Genomic DNA, 14,886 nt, shown 5'->3' with positions numbered 1-14,886 from the left:
TTTATTATCTTTTGTATTGCCCATCTTGTTGTAAAACAGCCTTTGTGGCCATTGTAACCTGAGCCATTCATCACTATTCTGAAGTCACAGATAAATGAGATTATTTTTTGTTAGTTTTCGTCTGCAGTTCCAAATTCATGTTTTGTGTGTTGTAAGTTAAGTATTTTTTTAGACTGTAGAAGAGTCAAAAGTGCCAGTTTCTCCTAACTCATTGCAGGATATTTTGTCTGCAGGGAGACACAGATATTTCACTGTTTTTACAGTTATTTTTGAGGGCACTGTATGCAATTATTTCAGTACCCATTCCCATTATACGTGTACTGGATAGCTTTGCTGTTGCCTTTGTTCCAGCATATGCTGTTCTATTTCATTTTACATTTGACTCTTTTCATGGCAGTGACCTAAAAGCTATAATAATACACAGTACTGGCTTTGAATTATTTCAGTTATGCCAGCTGCCTATTTTTCATTTTTCTATTGTACATTACTTCTCTCTGTTACATATTTTGTTATTAATTTAAATTGTGCTCTTTACACTGTCACAGATCTTTTGGCACATACGTTTAAACATGGATATTCTACTCTTTAAGTACAGAACCTTTATTATGGCAGATAACTTCAAGTAGCCTCTATCCTATGTTCATTATTCTCATGGCTGCAGTAACATTTGGCTATGGGTTGTGTCTTACCTGGGATGCAACATCTGGCCAACTTTACAAAGCTCTGACTCCCAACCACACCTGCACTCTGACTACTGATTGGCTAGCACCTATGAGGGAAATCAACAGCAAGAGTGTAGATAATTTCAGCACTAACCAACTCAAGAGGAAGCAGATTTGAGGCTCACAGGAGTGGCAATCGGCTTTAAGCTTCATTTCTGGCAGGAGAAGGGAAGCCCTTCTACACAGAAAATATTTATCTCAAAGGTTTTCTGTCTAGCACCATTATTTTTAGAACATAACTTATTTTTAAGTATCATAGGCTAATTTTGTGGTAAACGTACTGTTTTTGGGAACTTCCATTTGTATAAGTTTTAAGGATCGAAAAGTGTTTTGCAGTACAGGAATTATAGTTTTCATTGAATGTTTATGTACACTTCATGATGACGTACCCTCAGGTCTTCTTGTCAGGAGACTTCAGAGGAGGGGCTTTGAGTTCTGACAGTGATTTTTTTGTACTATTTTTGTTTTACATTTCAAAGGAAATGCGTGGGGAAGGGTAAGTGCGTGTGGTGTTTGTGAACACTTGTCTGACAAGTCACCTTCTGACTGACTATTCTAGCACTGATTACTAGAAATCAAACATCATTCCCAACTACAACATGGATACTTACCCTGGTCCTGCTGGTTCTTCTCCTGTTGTACTTAAAATTTAAAAAAAAAAAAAAAAAAAAAAAAAAAAAAAAAACATTAAGAAGTGATTGCTGCAACTATGGGTTCAGACAGTGCTTCTAGGGAGGTATCTGCAAAGAAAAAACAAAAGGTTAGACATTGCACATCTGATGACAAGAATTCTGGTCATAAAAATGGTTACAAAAATGATTTCCTTATTGTTAATCCTGGAATAAAGAAGACTGCAATCTTAATAAAAAAATTCCCAAGGAAAGTTTGACAGAATATATTGACATTGACTGAGAAAGGGCTTTTTTTCCTGGAGATTCCCAAGCCTAAAACTTTGATTCTGAGAAAAGGCAGACCTTTCTAACTCCCTTGGAGGAATTTTCCTTTTCAGAAACAATTTTTATGATGAATGAGTTATTTTGGGGGTAAAAAGGTGATGTTCAACCTGAACTGAGGAGATAATATGATATGAGATATTGTAAGTGGATGTGCCACATGACACTCCCATCCCTCCAGTTTTGCCAGACATGGAGGATGTGTTAAATGCTAATAATAACCCCAAATCTCAACCTACATTCTTCAAAGAGGAAAATAAACTTTATAAAGTAGCTCAAGCCAGCAAATTTTTGTTTTCTTGTCTTAGGTCTGACCAAGCTGCCATTTTGACCTCTTTCCCAGCTGGAAACAGACTTCTAGTCAATACTAACCCTTCTCCTGTGGAACAAGAAGGTAAGCTATTGGACAGATTTGGTAAGATAATTTTCTCTTTTTTTACTTCAGCCAATGGAACTCTTAACCACCAAGCATATGTGTGGAAGTTTATTCTTAACTGTGAAGACAGCTTGAGGAAATGCTCAGACACACTTCCTTCAGAAAGTAGCTTCTATCTGAATCTTATTATTTGCAATCTGTTTTCAAGTATTTCAAAATGCTTTGAAGAGTGTATATGATTATGCAGGTACTGTGTCTATGGCCACTGGTTCTGTTACAGTTTTGAAGGGGTATGCCAGGGTATGTAAGCTGAAGTTTGCTGAAGAAGAAAGTCTGAGATTTTTAACTCTACTTTAGATAGGGAGGATTTGTTTGACTCTTTAGCTACTAAAGTCGTCAAACAATTTAGTGAAAGAGGGAAATTGATTCAAGGAGTTTCTAAGATTTTTTTGAGTCTCAAATCCTCTACTCCCTTTAAAAGGCAAAATAAGAAATCTTTGCCACCTCCTGGCAAATATGGAGCAGAAAAGATGGCATGAGAGCAAAAAAGAAAGAAAGAAAAAAAAAGATATGTACTCACCATAACATTCCATGTGAGTTGTTCATCTTGCCTTCATTCTTTACTGATGGGTTCAGAGCCAAGGATGGCTAATTGCAAAAGCTCAAGGTCTTCAACCAGCTTGAGGCCAACTCCCTATCCCATGATGCACCCTGATCTTCCCTCAGATCCTGTTTCCTGCGTGACTACTTAGTAGTATAAATATGCCACTCAGAGAGTTGGATAAGAAACAAAGCACTCTATACAGACCTCAAGTAGACTGGATGGGGGTTGGAGGGTGGGAAGTAAGAATGAAGGTGAGATGAACAACTCACATGGAACATTATGGTGAGTACATAACTGCTTTATGTGAAATTGTTCTATCTCGCCGTTCATTCTTTACTGATGGGTAGCACCCAAGCACCATCTTCTTGGGTGGCTCACGGGAGTGTATTCCTCTGAACTGTGGAACCAAAGGAGGACCTGTCTACTTTGTAATGAGTGATAAAAGTATGAGGTGTTGACCAGGTAGCTGCTGTACAAATAGAGTTTAATGGCAACCTCACAGAAAAGGCTAATGAGGTTGAAATAGCTCTAGTAGAGTGGGCCTTTACTTTTTGTTGCAAGGGGGAATTTTGTGAATTATAAATGAAGGAAATGCAATCTGATAGCCACTTTGGCAAGGTTACTTTTGTCACTGAGACTCCCTTCTTTGACTATGAAAAAAAATGAATATTTCATCAGTTGACCTGAATTGTTTCATTTTTTCTAGATAAAATCATAGTTGTCCATGAACATCAAGTTTGTACAGCATGTGTTCCATCCTATTTGTGTACTGGGGAAAGAAAACTGGCAACTCAATAGATTGGTTAAGATTTGCCTCTGAACAAACTTTTGGTAAAAAGGATGGATTAGTTCTGAGCGAAAGTCTGTCACTATTGAAAATCAGATAAGGAGGTTTGATGGTTAGGACTTGCAGCTCAGAAATCTACCAAGCAGAAGTAATGGCTATCAGAAAAATAGTCTTCCATGAAAGGAATTTCAATGAACAGGAGAAGGCTGGTTCAAAAGGGGATAGTATGATCCTGGATAAAACAAAGTTTAGATTCCATGGCATGACTGGAGATCTGATCGGTGGCCTCAGATGAACGGCACCTTTTAGAAAGGCTTTAGCAAGTTGGTGCAACATGACATTAGAGCCTTGGAAACCAAAATGAAAATGTGATATTGCTACTAATTGAACTCTGATGGTAGCTGCAGCTGCTCCTTCATTGAATAATTTAGTTAGGAATTCCAATATAGATGGGATCGGAGCTAGGTAAGGATCAACATCATTCTGAGAGGCCCATAAAGAAAATATCTTCCATTTGCTAAGATATATCTTTCTGGTGGATGATTTATGAGAGGATGTTATAATATGTTGGGCCTCAGTTGAGGGGTTATAAATCCTGGCTATTGTGGGAATTGAAGCAGCCAAGCTGTCAGTTTGAGGGATTGAAGTGAAGGATGAACAGCCCCCAATGAATGGGTCAACAGATCCGGAACTAGGTCCAGGATCCAGGGTTCTTCCAAAACATGAGGCTGGAGGAAGGGGAACCAAATTTGCCAAGACCAGTAAGGGGCTATTAGTATCATGGTCCTTCCCAGTAGTTTTGCTTTCTGTAATACCTTGGGAATCAGAGGGAAGGGGGGAAATGCATAAAGGAGACCCAGGAGCCAATTGTGCAGCAGTGCATCCCTTGGGGCTTCCTCTGGCTGGGGAATTAGGGCAAAGTAGCTCCTGCATTTTGTGTTTATTGGGGTTGCAAAAAGATCGCAGCAAGGCTGACCCCACCTGCTGAAAATCCTTTCCACTACTTGTTGCTTTGGAGACCACTCATGAGGCAGTAAGATTGCCCTGCTCAGCTTGTCTGCTATCACATTGGATTTACCTGGGATGTGCATTGCTAATAGAAAGCGCTGGGAGGAGATTGCCAACTGCCATACTCTCATGGCCTCTCGACACAGGGGGTAAGATTTGGTTCCTCCTTGTTTGTTAATGTACCAGACCACTGACATGTTGTCCGTCTGAATTGTAATTGTTCCCAGAAGTAGAGAGTCTTGAAAGGACTGCAAAGCTAGAAGTACGGCTCTCATCTCCAGGACATTTATATGCAGATAAGCCTCGTGTTTCTTCCATGTGCCTTGGGCTGTTCTTCCCTGAAAATGCCCCCCCCCCCACTCAATCAAGGAAGCATCCATTTTCACCATGGCTATGGGAATGGTAGAACAAATGGACGTTCCTGAGATACAAGTTGAGACGTCAGCTACCATTGAAGGCATACCTCTCAACCTGGAAACAACAAAAATCTGGACAAGGCCCATGAAAAATAGGTACAAATCTGTACACTGATTAACATCAAATTTGCATACATAATTATGTAATCCCGCCCACTCCAATGGAATTGTGGGATACTAACTTTCAAATGCAAACTGAAGAACAGACAACCAAAATATGGCACCAGAGTCCCCCTGCAGCCATTCCAATGTCCCATTACCTGTCTATTTTGCCCCATTTACCATAAACACTAATGTGTGCATACTGCTTTACTTCTACAATGATTATTTAGACTTTATTTTTACATTTTATAGCACAATACACAGACACTAATAGACATATGCTAAACAAAGCTGCTAAACAAAGCAATACTGGCTCACAATGAAAATAGACTTGGCATTAAAACTTCTCGGCCCTTGAAACTCATTCATTGAAACAGCATTGAAAGACACACCACATCCAAGGAAAATGCATCTGCCCAGTGGTGCATAAAGATTACCTTTGTGTTGTTTTCAAATCATTGGCATCTCTTCCATACAAAACAAGAAGCATAGTGGCAGGCTGCCTCTCTCCCTTAGAGATACAGGTGCTAGACTTGGGGTGTATTTCTAACTTCCATGCACTAGTCCAGATTTCTCTTGAATAGGGTTAGAGAAAAGCTCTGCTTCACACATATGGGAAACCTGTTCCAGAAAAGGGGAATTCTTTAAGACATATACCTGACTGCTTTAGAGGTGGTGGGAAACTGGACCAACATGTAGATACTCACATAGACATTAAGAGAACTGCAATCTGCATACAGTTAGAAATCAAACTATAGCTGCATACAAGCTAGAAATTTGACATTAATATTCAATTGCATTTAGCTCTTAAAAATTCTCTACATTATAATGAAATATGTATTCTGTCAGGCTTGGTTCTGGTACCAAATAAAACATATCAGACTGTGCATTTTCCTTAAAAAATCTGTAGAAATATTAGTTATTATCCAGGGTTGTCAATTGAAACTTAAAATAAAATCACAATAAGACAAACATTAACTCAATCACATCTTACAGATGTTAAAAGATACAGACCTTGACTAATGCATACTTTTAATGGTTTACCAGGAGCCATTTCTGACAATATCAAATTATAAAAGCATGCTTCAAACAGAAATAAGTAACACAAGAGCCATAAATTCTTTTAAAATGTGTAAACAGCAAAGTGGTTCAGCAGAAATTCATGTTTTCAAATGGTAACATAAATTAGATTGTGAGGCATAAACTCAATTTTACATTGCTAATTATACCATGAAAGATGATTAGTAATTAAAAAGCATGAATGTGATTGGTTGTTCATTAGTACATGTCAATGTAAATCAAGCATTATCCAGAGAATGAGGCCTGCTCCAAAAGCTCAAAAACAACAGCAAACTGCTGCCACTGAAATCATTGTAGATTAAAAATACAGCTTATTTTCTCTACTAACAAGAGAATCTAAACTAGCAGCCTAAAAAACAAAAAATTAAAATACACCCTCTATGTACTAAAAATATCCTGGAAATCTATATAGCATATTAAAAACATATATTCAGCACACCTGCACTGTGTTAGTAAGGTGTGAGCATTCTTGAGTACACAGCTTGATGAGTACACATTCTAGTTGTAATCTACTCAGTCCAAGAAAGACTAACTGGCAGCAGCTATACTAAAACAGATGTACTGTGGAAGTGACTTCACATACATAAGTGTGTGCATGAACACTAAGTCTACCAGGCATCACCCATTGTTACAGTCAGTGAGAAGCAGCAATGGAACAAAAGTTAAGTTTTCTAATACACTACCATTATTTTATAAATGTATCAAGCTTTTTTTTAATAATGCCATTGTGTAATCACAGTAAATCATATCTGTGAATAGGCCCTACAGATTTACCCATGGCTAGTTGTGATTAGTTGCACCAAATATGGGTAAATCCTACATTATCCACAAATAATGATATATACCTATTTAACAGATTTCAGCAAAGTTAAAATGCTTGTGAAAAACTCATAGATTTAAGTATCTCAGCAATTGTAACAGACAAACACACAATATGAGCAGCAGTTTTTTTGGAGAATTGCCCTTACTCCAAGGTAAAACAATCTTCAACATAATATTTTTATATATATATGTGTGTGTGTTGAAGTTATTTCATGCAGCCCATTTGCATAGCTTATGGAACACACCCCAAACCTTGCATTCCGTACAAGTTATGGAGCTAACCTTTCAACAGATTAAATGCATTTGCTTAAAGTAATTTGATTTTAGGAATATTAAAGGGACTATAAAACAGTGCAAGTATTAACAACTCTTGCTATATCCACTGTGGTACACCCCCGATACACACAGTTTATGTCTGTGAGAATAAAACCCATAACAAGAAGTATATATGTGATATGTTTTCATACAAATAACAAATCAGGCATATAGAAATTCAGATGCAGTCAGATAAAATATCACTCCCTGTCGCTTTAGTTCCTAACCTAACACACAATCTTGTAATATGTGAAACATTTCCCAGTCCAAGGCCTGAATATACTCCTAATGAACATGAAGGGGTTTTGCAATAGTAGCATGACATGCTGTTAAAACACACAATCTTGACAGAAATACTTAAAGTCAGAATGGGGGTGGACAGCAGCAACACTTGATACACTATTAAAACACACACACACACACACACACACACACACACACACACACACACACACACACACACACACACACACACACACACACATAGTCGTCACTGTTACATACTCCTTACCAGTTCTTCAGCCAGCCAGGATATCCGTCCCACAGCTCCTGCTCACAGCATACGCATTCGCCAGCCATTGCTGTAACTATTACCGAATCCATAACTGTTCCCACTCACAGCATTTGAGCGCCAGGCAGAATGAGCTCAATTCTGGGGCTGAGCTCAATTCCGATAGGCTGGCAGCACTGATGGTGGGGACGTCATCGCGCACGCGATGACGTCAGCAGAAACAGTGCGAAAAATGTAAACAAAGTGGAAAAAAATCAGGAATGAAGGGTTGCCACTTGGGAATCGTGGCACCCCTTCATTTGGACCCCAAAACTCTGTTAAACCTGAGTAATTCAGGACAGTTGGGAGGTATGATTGAAGGTCCTTTTTGCATGCATTCGTTATGACAATTTGATGTGACAGTGGAAGTTCCTGAAAGGACCATTGAGAGAATAGGAGTCATTGTAGAATTCACATATGCATTCGTGCAAGGGGAATGGCAATGATTGCTGCTGCCTTCGCTCCTAGCAATTTGAGTACCATTGAGACAGGGGCTTTTTTCTTGGAAGCAGGTCTGATACTTGTTCTCGTAAAAGAGAAATTCTTTCTGGAGGCAGACTTAATGTCATAGAAGCTGTGTTTAGTTTTGCTCCTATGAAGATGGTCTGTTGTGATGGTGATAAGGCAGAATTTTCTGAGTTGATGGTAATCCCCAATTGATTGCATAGGTGTAAGGTTGTATCCCTCACATGAATGAGTTGATGCTTGGTGATGGCAGTGAGGAGCCAGTTGTCTAGATATAGAAACACCTGGAATCCCAACCATCTCAGGTGAGCAGTGACTACTGCTATACATTTGGTGAACACTCTGGGGGCTGTAGTGAGACCAAAGGGCAGAGTGCTAAATTGATAATGGCTGTCTCCCAGACAGAAGTGTAGATGATCCCTGGATGGTCTGTCCATTGTTATGTGGTAGTACGCATCCTGAAGATCTATAGAGCACATCCAATTGTCTTTCCCCAGAAAGGGAAGTATTGACTGAAGTGTGACCATCTGGAATTTTGTCTTTTTCACTGACTTGTTTAGTCTGCATAGGTCCAGAATAGGTCTCCAGTCCCCTGTTTTCTTTGGAACTAAAAAAAACCTGGAGTAAGTTTCGGATCCTCTTTGGTTTGCTGGGACTGGCTGGATGACTCTTTTGTCCAGCAACCTTTGGACCTCTAAGGCTGCTAGGTCCCTGTGACTGGGTGGAATACCTGGGATTTTCTTTATTAGAGGGGGTGGGGTGGCAAAAGGAATACAGTATCCACTGGATATTATGCTTTCTACCCAGCTGTCTTTTGTTATTTTTAGACAGGCATCTAGGTACAAAAATAGGCATCCCCTGACTGCCTCCAGAGATGGACAGTTGGGCACCCTCTCAGGAGCGTTGATAGGGCTTGCCAAAGAACTGCTCTCTGTGGCCCTGGTTCTGTGGACCCCCTCTGCTGCGTGGATGGCATCTTCCATTATGGGTCTATATTACATCATCAAACTCACAGGAGTTCAAACATTTTAATATCGAACCATGATGTTCGATACCCAAGAATTACAAAAACACAGAACAGCAATTTTTTTCCCTGGGTAAAAAATTGCTGTTCCGGTACAAAAAAAAAACCCCACTTACACTTTAAACTTAAACTAATGTGGGGGTCTTCACCTTCCCATACCCCAATACTTAAATATACCAACTCCAAGACTGCACCACAGTGGAGGAAATAGCAAAGCCCCAAAAACGACCCACTGATTTTTTTCCCTGGGAAAAAAATCGGTGTGCTGTGGCTTCACTATTTTCGTATTTCAAACATTTGGGTTTGATATTACAATGTTCAGACTCCTATGAGTTCACCGTTATAATATAGACCCTTCCATTATTACCCCCTCCCCTGCCTCTAGAGGTGGTGTCACCACACGTGTTTTGGAAAGATCCTCGAGACTTCCAGAACCATATATTTCCACCTCCCTTCCCTTTGGGGTAAGGTCTGTTTGGGGCAGAGAAGTGTACACTGATGGCAGACAAGGTTTTTCCATCTTTCTCACTCCTGGTAAGAGTTTCCTTAACCTTAGGTCTGAAAAGGAATGAACTGTCAAAGGGGGTTTTAATGAAGGAAAACTTAAAGGGTTCCATAAAGGAACATAAGCGCATCCAGGAATTTCTCCTGAGAGCGATTCCTGTACCCACTGCCCTGGTCATACCATCAGCTGCATAATACAACAAGCAAATGGAAGAGTTTTCTATCGAATTAAAAGTGGAGAGCTGGGAAGTTACTTTGTCCAAAACTCCCGCAGCTACTGAAACCTGTAGGGTATCTCTTACCTCATTCAGGAGATCCCTTTGCAAGCTGGTAAAATGTGTGAGGTAGTTCAGTGATTGAAGGACAAAGGCCACTGAACTGAACATATGCTTCTTGTATCTGTCCATAATCCTAAATTCCCTATTAGGAGGAGGAGCAGAAGAAGAAGTCTCTGATAATTCCTTCTTAGTGGCTGCTGCTGTAGGGACCCTTCAGACTCATCAAAGTCAGTATCCAAAGTGACTGACTCCTGTGGGGAGTCCAAATGCTTCCTCTTGCAGAGTCTCTTCCAAGGCACTTCTTCAGTGGGAGCTTCTGGAGAGGTCTTGGATAAACATGGCTCACCCAATGGAGTTTCCTGAGGATTAGGACCTCTACGCTTCAAAGGAGCATGTGATGAAGAGGCAGACACCAGTACTTTTAGGGAGAGAGCTGCTTGAACTGATGGAGTGGTTGCCGGGGCGGACAAACCCCTCCCCATAGCTTCAAAGGCCCCTCGGCCACAATGTCAAGAATCCGTTGAATCCAAAGATCCAATGGAAATCATTTGTGCCAGCACAGAGGGCTCTGAGCCAGAGTTTGGGGCTGAGTTCACCTGAGCCAAGGCCCCAAGAGGTAAAGTCATCACCGACAAGTCGGCCGAACAATCCTCCTGGACCCGACCAGTGAGTGTTGGCCCCGAGATTCCACGGTTGGTGCCGAGGGTATCTGGGCAGTTGGGGCTGACAAACCTATAGAAGGTGTCGGACCCAAAGGGTCCACAATCATCAGTTCCACGCTCTCCGACTCTGAAACATCCATGCAAGTCAGAGGAGGAACAGAAGATGTAGATGGAACTATGATTGGCTCCGAAGCCCACTGGGTCGATGCCGATAACATTTTTGCTAGTGCCGGTTTCTGTAGGAGCTTCTTCACCACACCATCCATATCCAGATCAGACAGTCTATTTGAGACCCATGAGGAATGTGACAAGGCCAAAGATTATAGTATAGCAGACTTTAAGATTGGAGATACCGGTTCCAAGGTCGGGGACCAGCTCTGAACCATAATGACAGTCAGTTCCGAAGGCTGTGGAACTGATGTCACTGCTTTACTGGAAGCTGAATTTGATGCAGATGGAGATTTGGATGGCGCCTTCTTCCTTGAGTGTTTGTCTGGCTTATCCAAGGACTTCTGAAAAGATGATTTAAGTAGACCTTTATCCATCAACTTTCTCTTCCTCTCATACAACACTCTTGAGCTGAAGGAGTGGCATATAGAGCAGCTTTCTTGCAGGTGAACCTCACCCAAGCAGTAAACACATTCAGTATGTCCATCTGTTATTGACATCTTTTGCCCACATCTAGGACACTTCTTAAAGCCAGACATGGCTTTCTGTTTCTCCTGGTGTGTCATCTTCCACAAGCAATTCACACAACAACAACTATTCAAGCCTTGTAATAAAAGGGCTTAAACTAATCAAAAAACACAGAAATTATTTACATGCCCTGTGTAAAAAGAAGGGCTGCAATTACACTCTAACACATCATGCTAACACTAGTAAGAAATAGAAACCTAATGGCCTAAAAATACGGCCACTACTTTACTAAACAGGAAGAAAATGCAAGTATACACCCTGTAAAAATGAAAGGGCTAAGCACGCACTCTAACAGAGAAGAAACTCTGTGCCCTATGAAAAACTGCGAGCTAACACTATTAAACACACTAATTATGCTATAATATCTATCTATATGCTCTACAAAAGAGCTAACACACACTTTAAACTAATAGAAAGAAGAATTAAAGGGCCTAAAAGAAAAACACGGCCACTAATTCCTCTTAAACCCACTAACTATGCTAAGTGAAGAGAGACAGGGAGAATAGAAGGCCCATCCACAAAACATGGCCTTAAAGACTAAATATCTAATACAAATGTAACTATAAGCACAAGCCTACTAATAATGGTAATCTGCTAAATGTTTGCCAAAAAATAAAGGTATACTATATTGAGTAAGAAAAGTATTCAATGGCCCGAGCTGGTGAATGTTCGATCAAGTTGCAGCGGCAAACGAAATCTGGGGGAAGATCAGGGTGCATCATGGGATAGGGAGTTGGCCTCAAGCTGGTTGAAGACCTTGAGCTTTTGCAGTTGGGGAACCCATCAGTAAAGAATGAATGGCAAGATAGAACAACTTCACATTGATAATTTCAAAAAAAGGGACAGTCTATTCCTTCAGTATGACTTCACCAGCATTCTGTCACCCCCACACACACACACACACACACACACACTATTTCTTTCAGTTAAATGTTCAAAAATCTCCCTTGACTAAGTTACACAAGATTGTGTTTCTAGGCTGCCTTCTAGACACTTCTCAGCAAAAGGCTTTTCTTGTCCAGAAAAATGTGGATTATTATCTCAATATGTTCCTGAGCTTCTCCAATCAGTTTCAAGCTTCGGCAAGAGAATATTTCAGGATCTTAGGATTTATGGTTTGTATCATTCTCATGATCTTCTTGCCAGGTAACACATGAAAAAAAAATCCAAAGGCTTTTAAAAAAAAACACGAACCCAAATTTCTATCCTCTGGAATTTCAGATTCCAATTTTCACCTTTGTCAAAAAGGAACTGTGCTGTTGGAGATGACAAATTAGTTAAAATTCCTTTTCTCTTACTGCCTAAAGTCAGTCCATAACTACATACAGTTTCTTGTGAAGTAGTTTCTATGGACGTAAAGACGCAAGGCCTGTGGAATTCTTTAAATAGACCAAAGCACATAAATGGCAGAGATGTTACCTATGATCTATGCCGTAAAATCTCTTCAATCTGTGGTTCCCATTTCATCTATAGGTGATTACAGACAACACCACACTGATGTGGTATATAAACAAACAAAGACTGCTAGGTCTAACCTTCTGTGCAGATAAGCTATGATGGTTTAGAAGGTAGCATTCACCATGGTTTAACCCTCCAAGTATCTTACATTCCATCACAGAAAAATATAGTGGTAGACAAGCTGAGCAGGACTAGGACAGACCTTCATGAATGAACAATGAATAAATGGGTCTTCTAGGAATTGATCTCATTGTTGGGAATACCTTTACATAGATCTGTTTGTCTTCTTTAAAAACAGACAACTAAACAAATTCTGCACTGGGACTTTGCAGGCAGGCCTGGAAAGCAGATGCATTCTCATTACTGTCATCATGAATGCTTCTTTGTACATTTCCACCTTTTCCCAATATCAAGGGTAAAGTTGAAGATTTATAAGGACTCTCCAAAAATCATTGTGATGACTTATTTGCCTAGGCAGCATTGTTCCTCCTGTCTCATGGAACTGGCCAAGGGCAGTTACCACAAGTTTCCTCAAATATTGGATCTAATCACATAAAACAAGGGGAGTTTGATGCACTCCAGTTTCAAACAACTTCAGCTAACACCTCAGATGATTCAACTTTGATATATTTTAGGCATATTTTATGAAGACGTGCAGCAAGTATTAAAGGAGCCAAAAAATGCTAGTAGGACATCTTGCATAAGTATGTGGAAAAGATTTTCTAGTTGGTACGTAGTCAATAATCAGTGACTTAGGGATTACATACCTTTGTTTTTTAAATATTTTTGTGACTTACTTTCCTCTGGCCTTTCTTATTCCCCTATCAAGGTTCATCTAGTGATCATTTCAGCATGTTTTCCCATCTCTGTTTCTGGTAAAAGAGTTTCAGAAGGGAGTTATGTATGTTATGACACCTAGAAAACAGATTCCTCTTTTTTAGGATCTTAAATTTGTGCTGGGAAAGTTAACTATGCCTTTGAACAAGCTCATCAGGCCGATTTACGATTCATTATATGGAAGACAATATTCCTTACTGCTCTGACATCTGCAAGAAGAGTATCTGAGCTGCATGATCTTATGGTGGGAGCCCTATCTGGCCTTCGCTAGAGATAGGGTCACATTAAGAACACATCTCATTTATTCCCATAGTTTTAGAGTTTACTTTGAATCAAACAATCAATCCTTCAGTATTTTAGCTAAAACTCCAGAACCAGAGAAAAAGCATACTGCATAATCGATACGTGCAGAAGCAGCTCAGGTACCATTTTAACAGCTGATTATTTTTTATGATGGGACAATGAAAAGTCAACCCATGTCAAAACAGACAATTTTGAGATGGTTGTCCTCTGTTATTGCATCTGACTATTCCCTCCATGACAAATGTATTCCAGGCAGAATCAAGTCACGTGTGTCTCATTTTTCCTACTGGTGCCAAAGTAGCCTTTCCCACCCTTTTACCTCTAGTAAACATGAAATGGTCTGTGTAAGGCTAGGATCTTTTTTTTGTTTCACAGTATTTCCAGCATAACCAGGCTGCTTCGTTCCATTTCAGTTACACAAATATTTAATATTTTCATGTCTTACTCACCTATAATATAAAAATGCCACACACAAATTTTCTGTAATGTGCCACTGAGGGTACTCTTAGTGAGTTACAGCTCTTATCCTTGGATCTAGACCTCCAGTTTTATGACTGGTTGATCACTGGCAAAAGAGAAGTTAAAGGGTTAAAATTTCTCTCCTGTTTTAGGGTAAAAAATAAATTGCCAACTCTAATATTTAAGTTGCATATCTATAATTGAAGGAAAATGTGTCTTTGCTGCATTCTGTGACACCTAGAGGCCAGTAGATAGATGAAATGAATTTACTGAGGTAGATATTCTGTTACAAAGTAAAAAATAACAGAATTTCCAAAGCAAAATACTGGTTACATAATCTGGGTGAAAAAAGGCAAATAGTGTCCATGCAATAGCTGCAGCTATAGTTGAAGGAAACAAATTATGCAGCTGGTATCATGGTGACCGAAATAAAAAAAAAAGACCATTTCTTTTATTTAGACTATC

Source organism: Protopterus annectens, chromosome 12.part0 (genome assembly GCF_019279795.1).
Source record: "Protopterus annectens isolate FY-2018-M chromosome 12.part0, PAN1.0, whole genome shotgun sequence".
Taxonomy (NCBI): Eukaryota; Metazoa; Chordata; order Ceratodontiformes; family Protopteridae; genus Protopterus; species Protopterus annectens.
The sequence above is the reverse complement of the archived record's forward strand: the minus strand, read 5'-3'. Positions refer to the sequence as shown.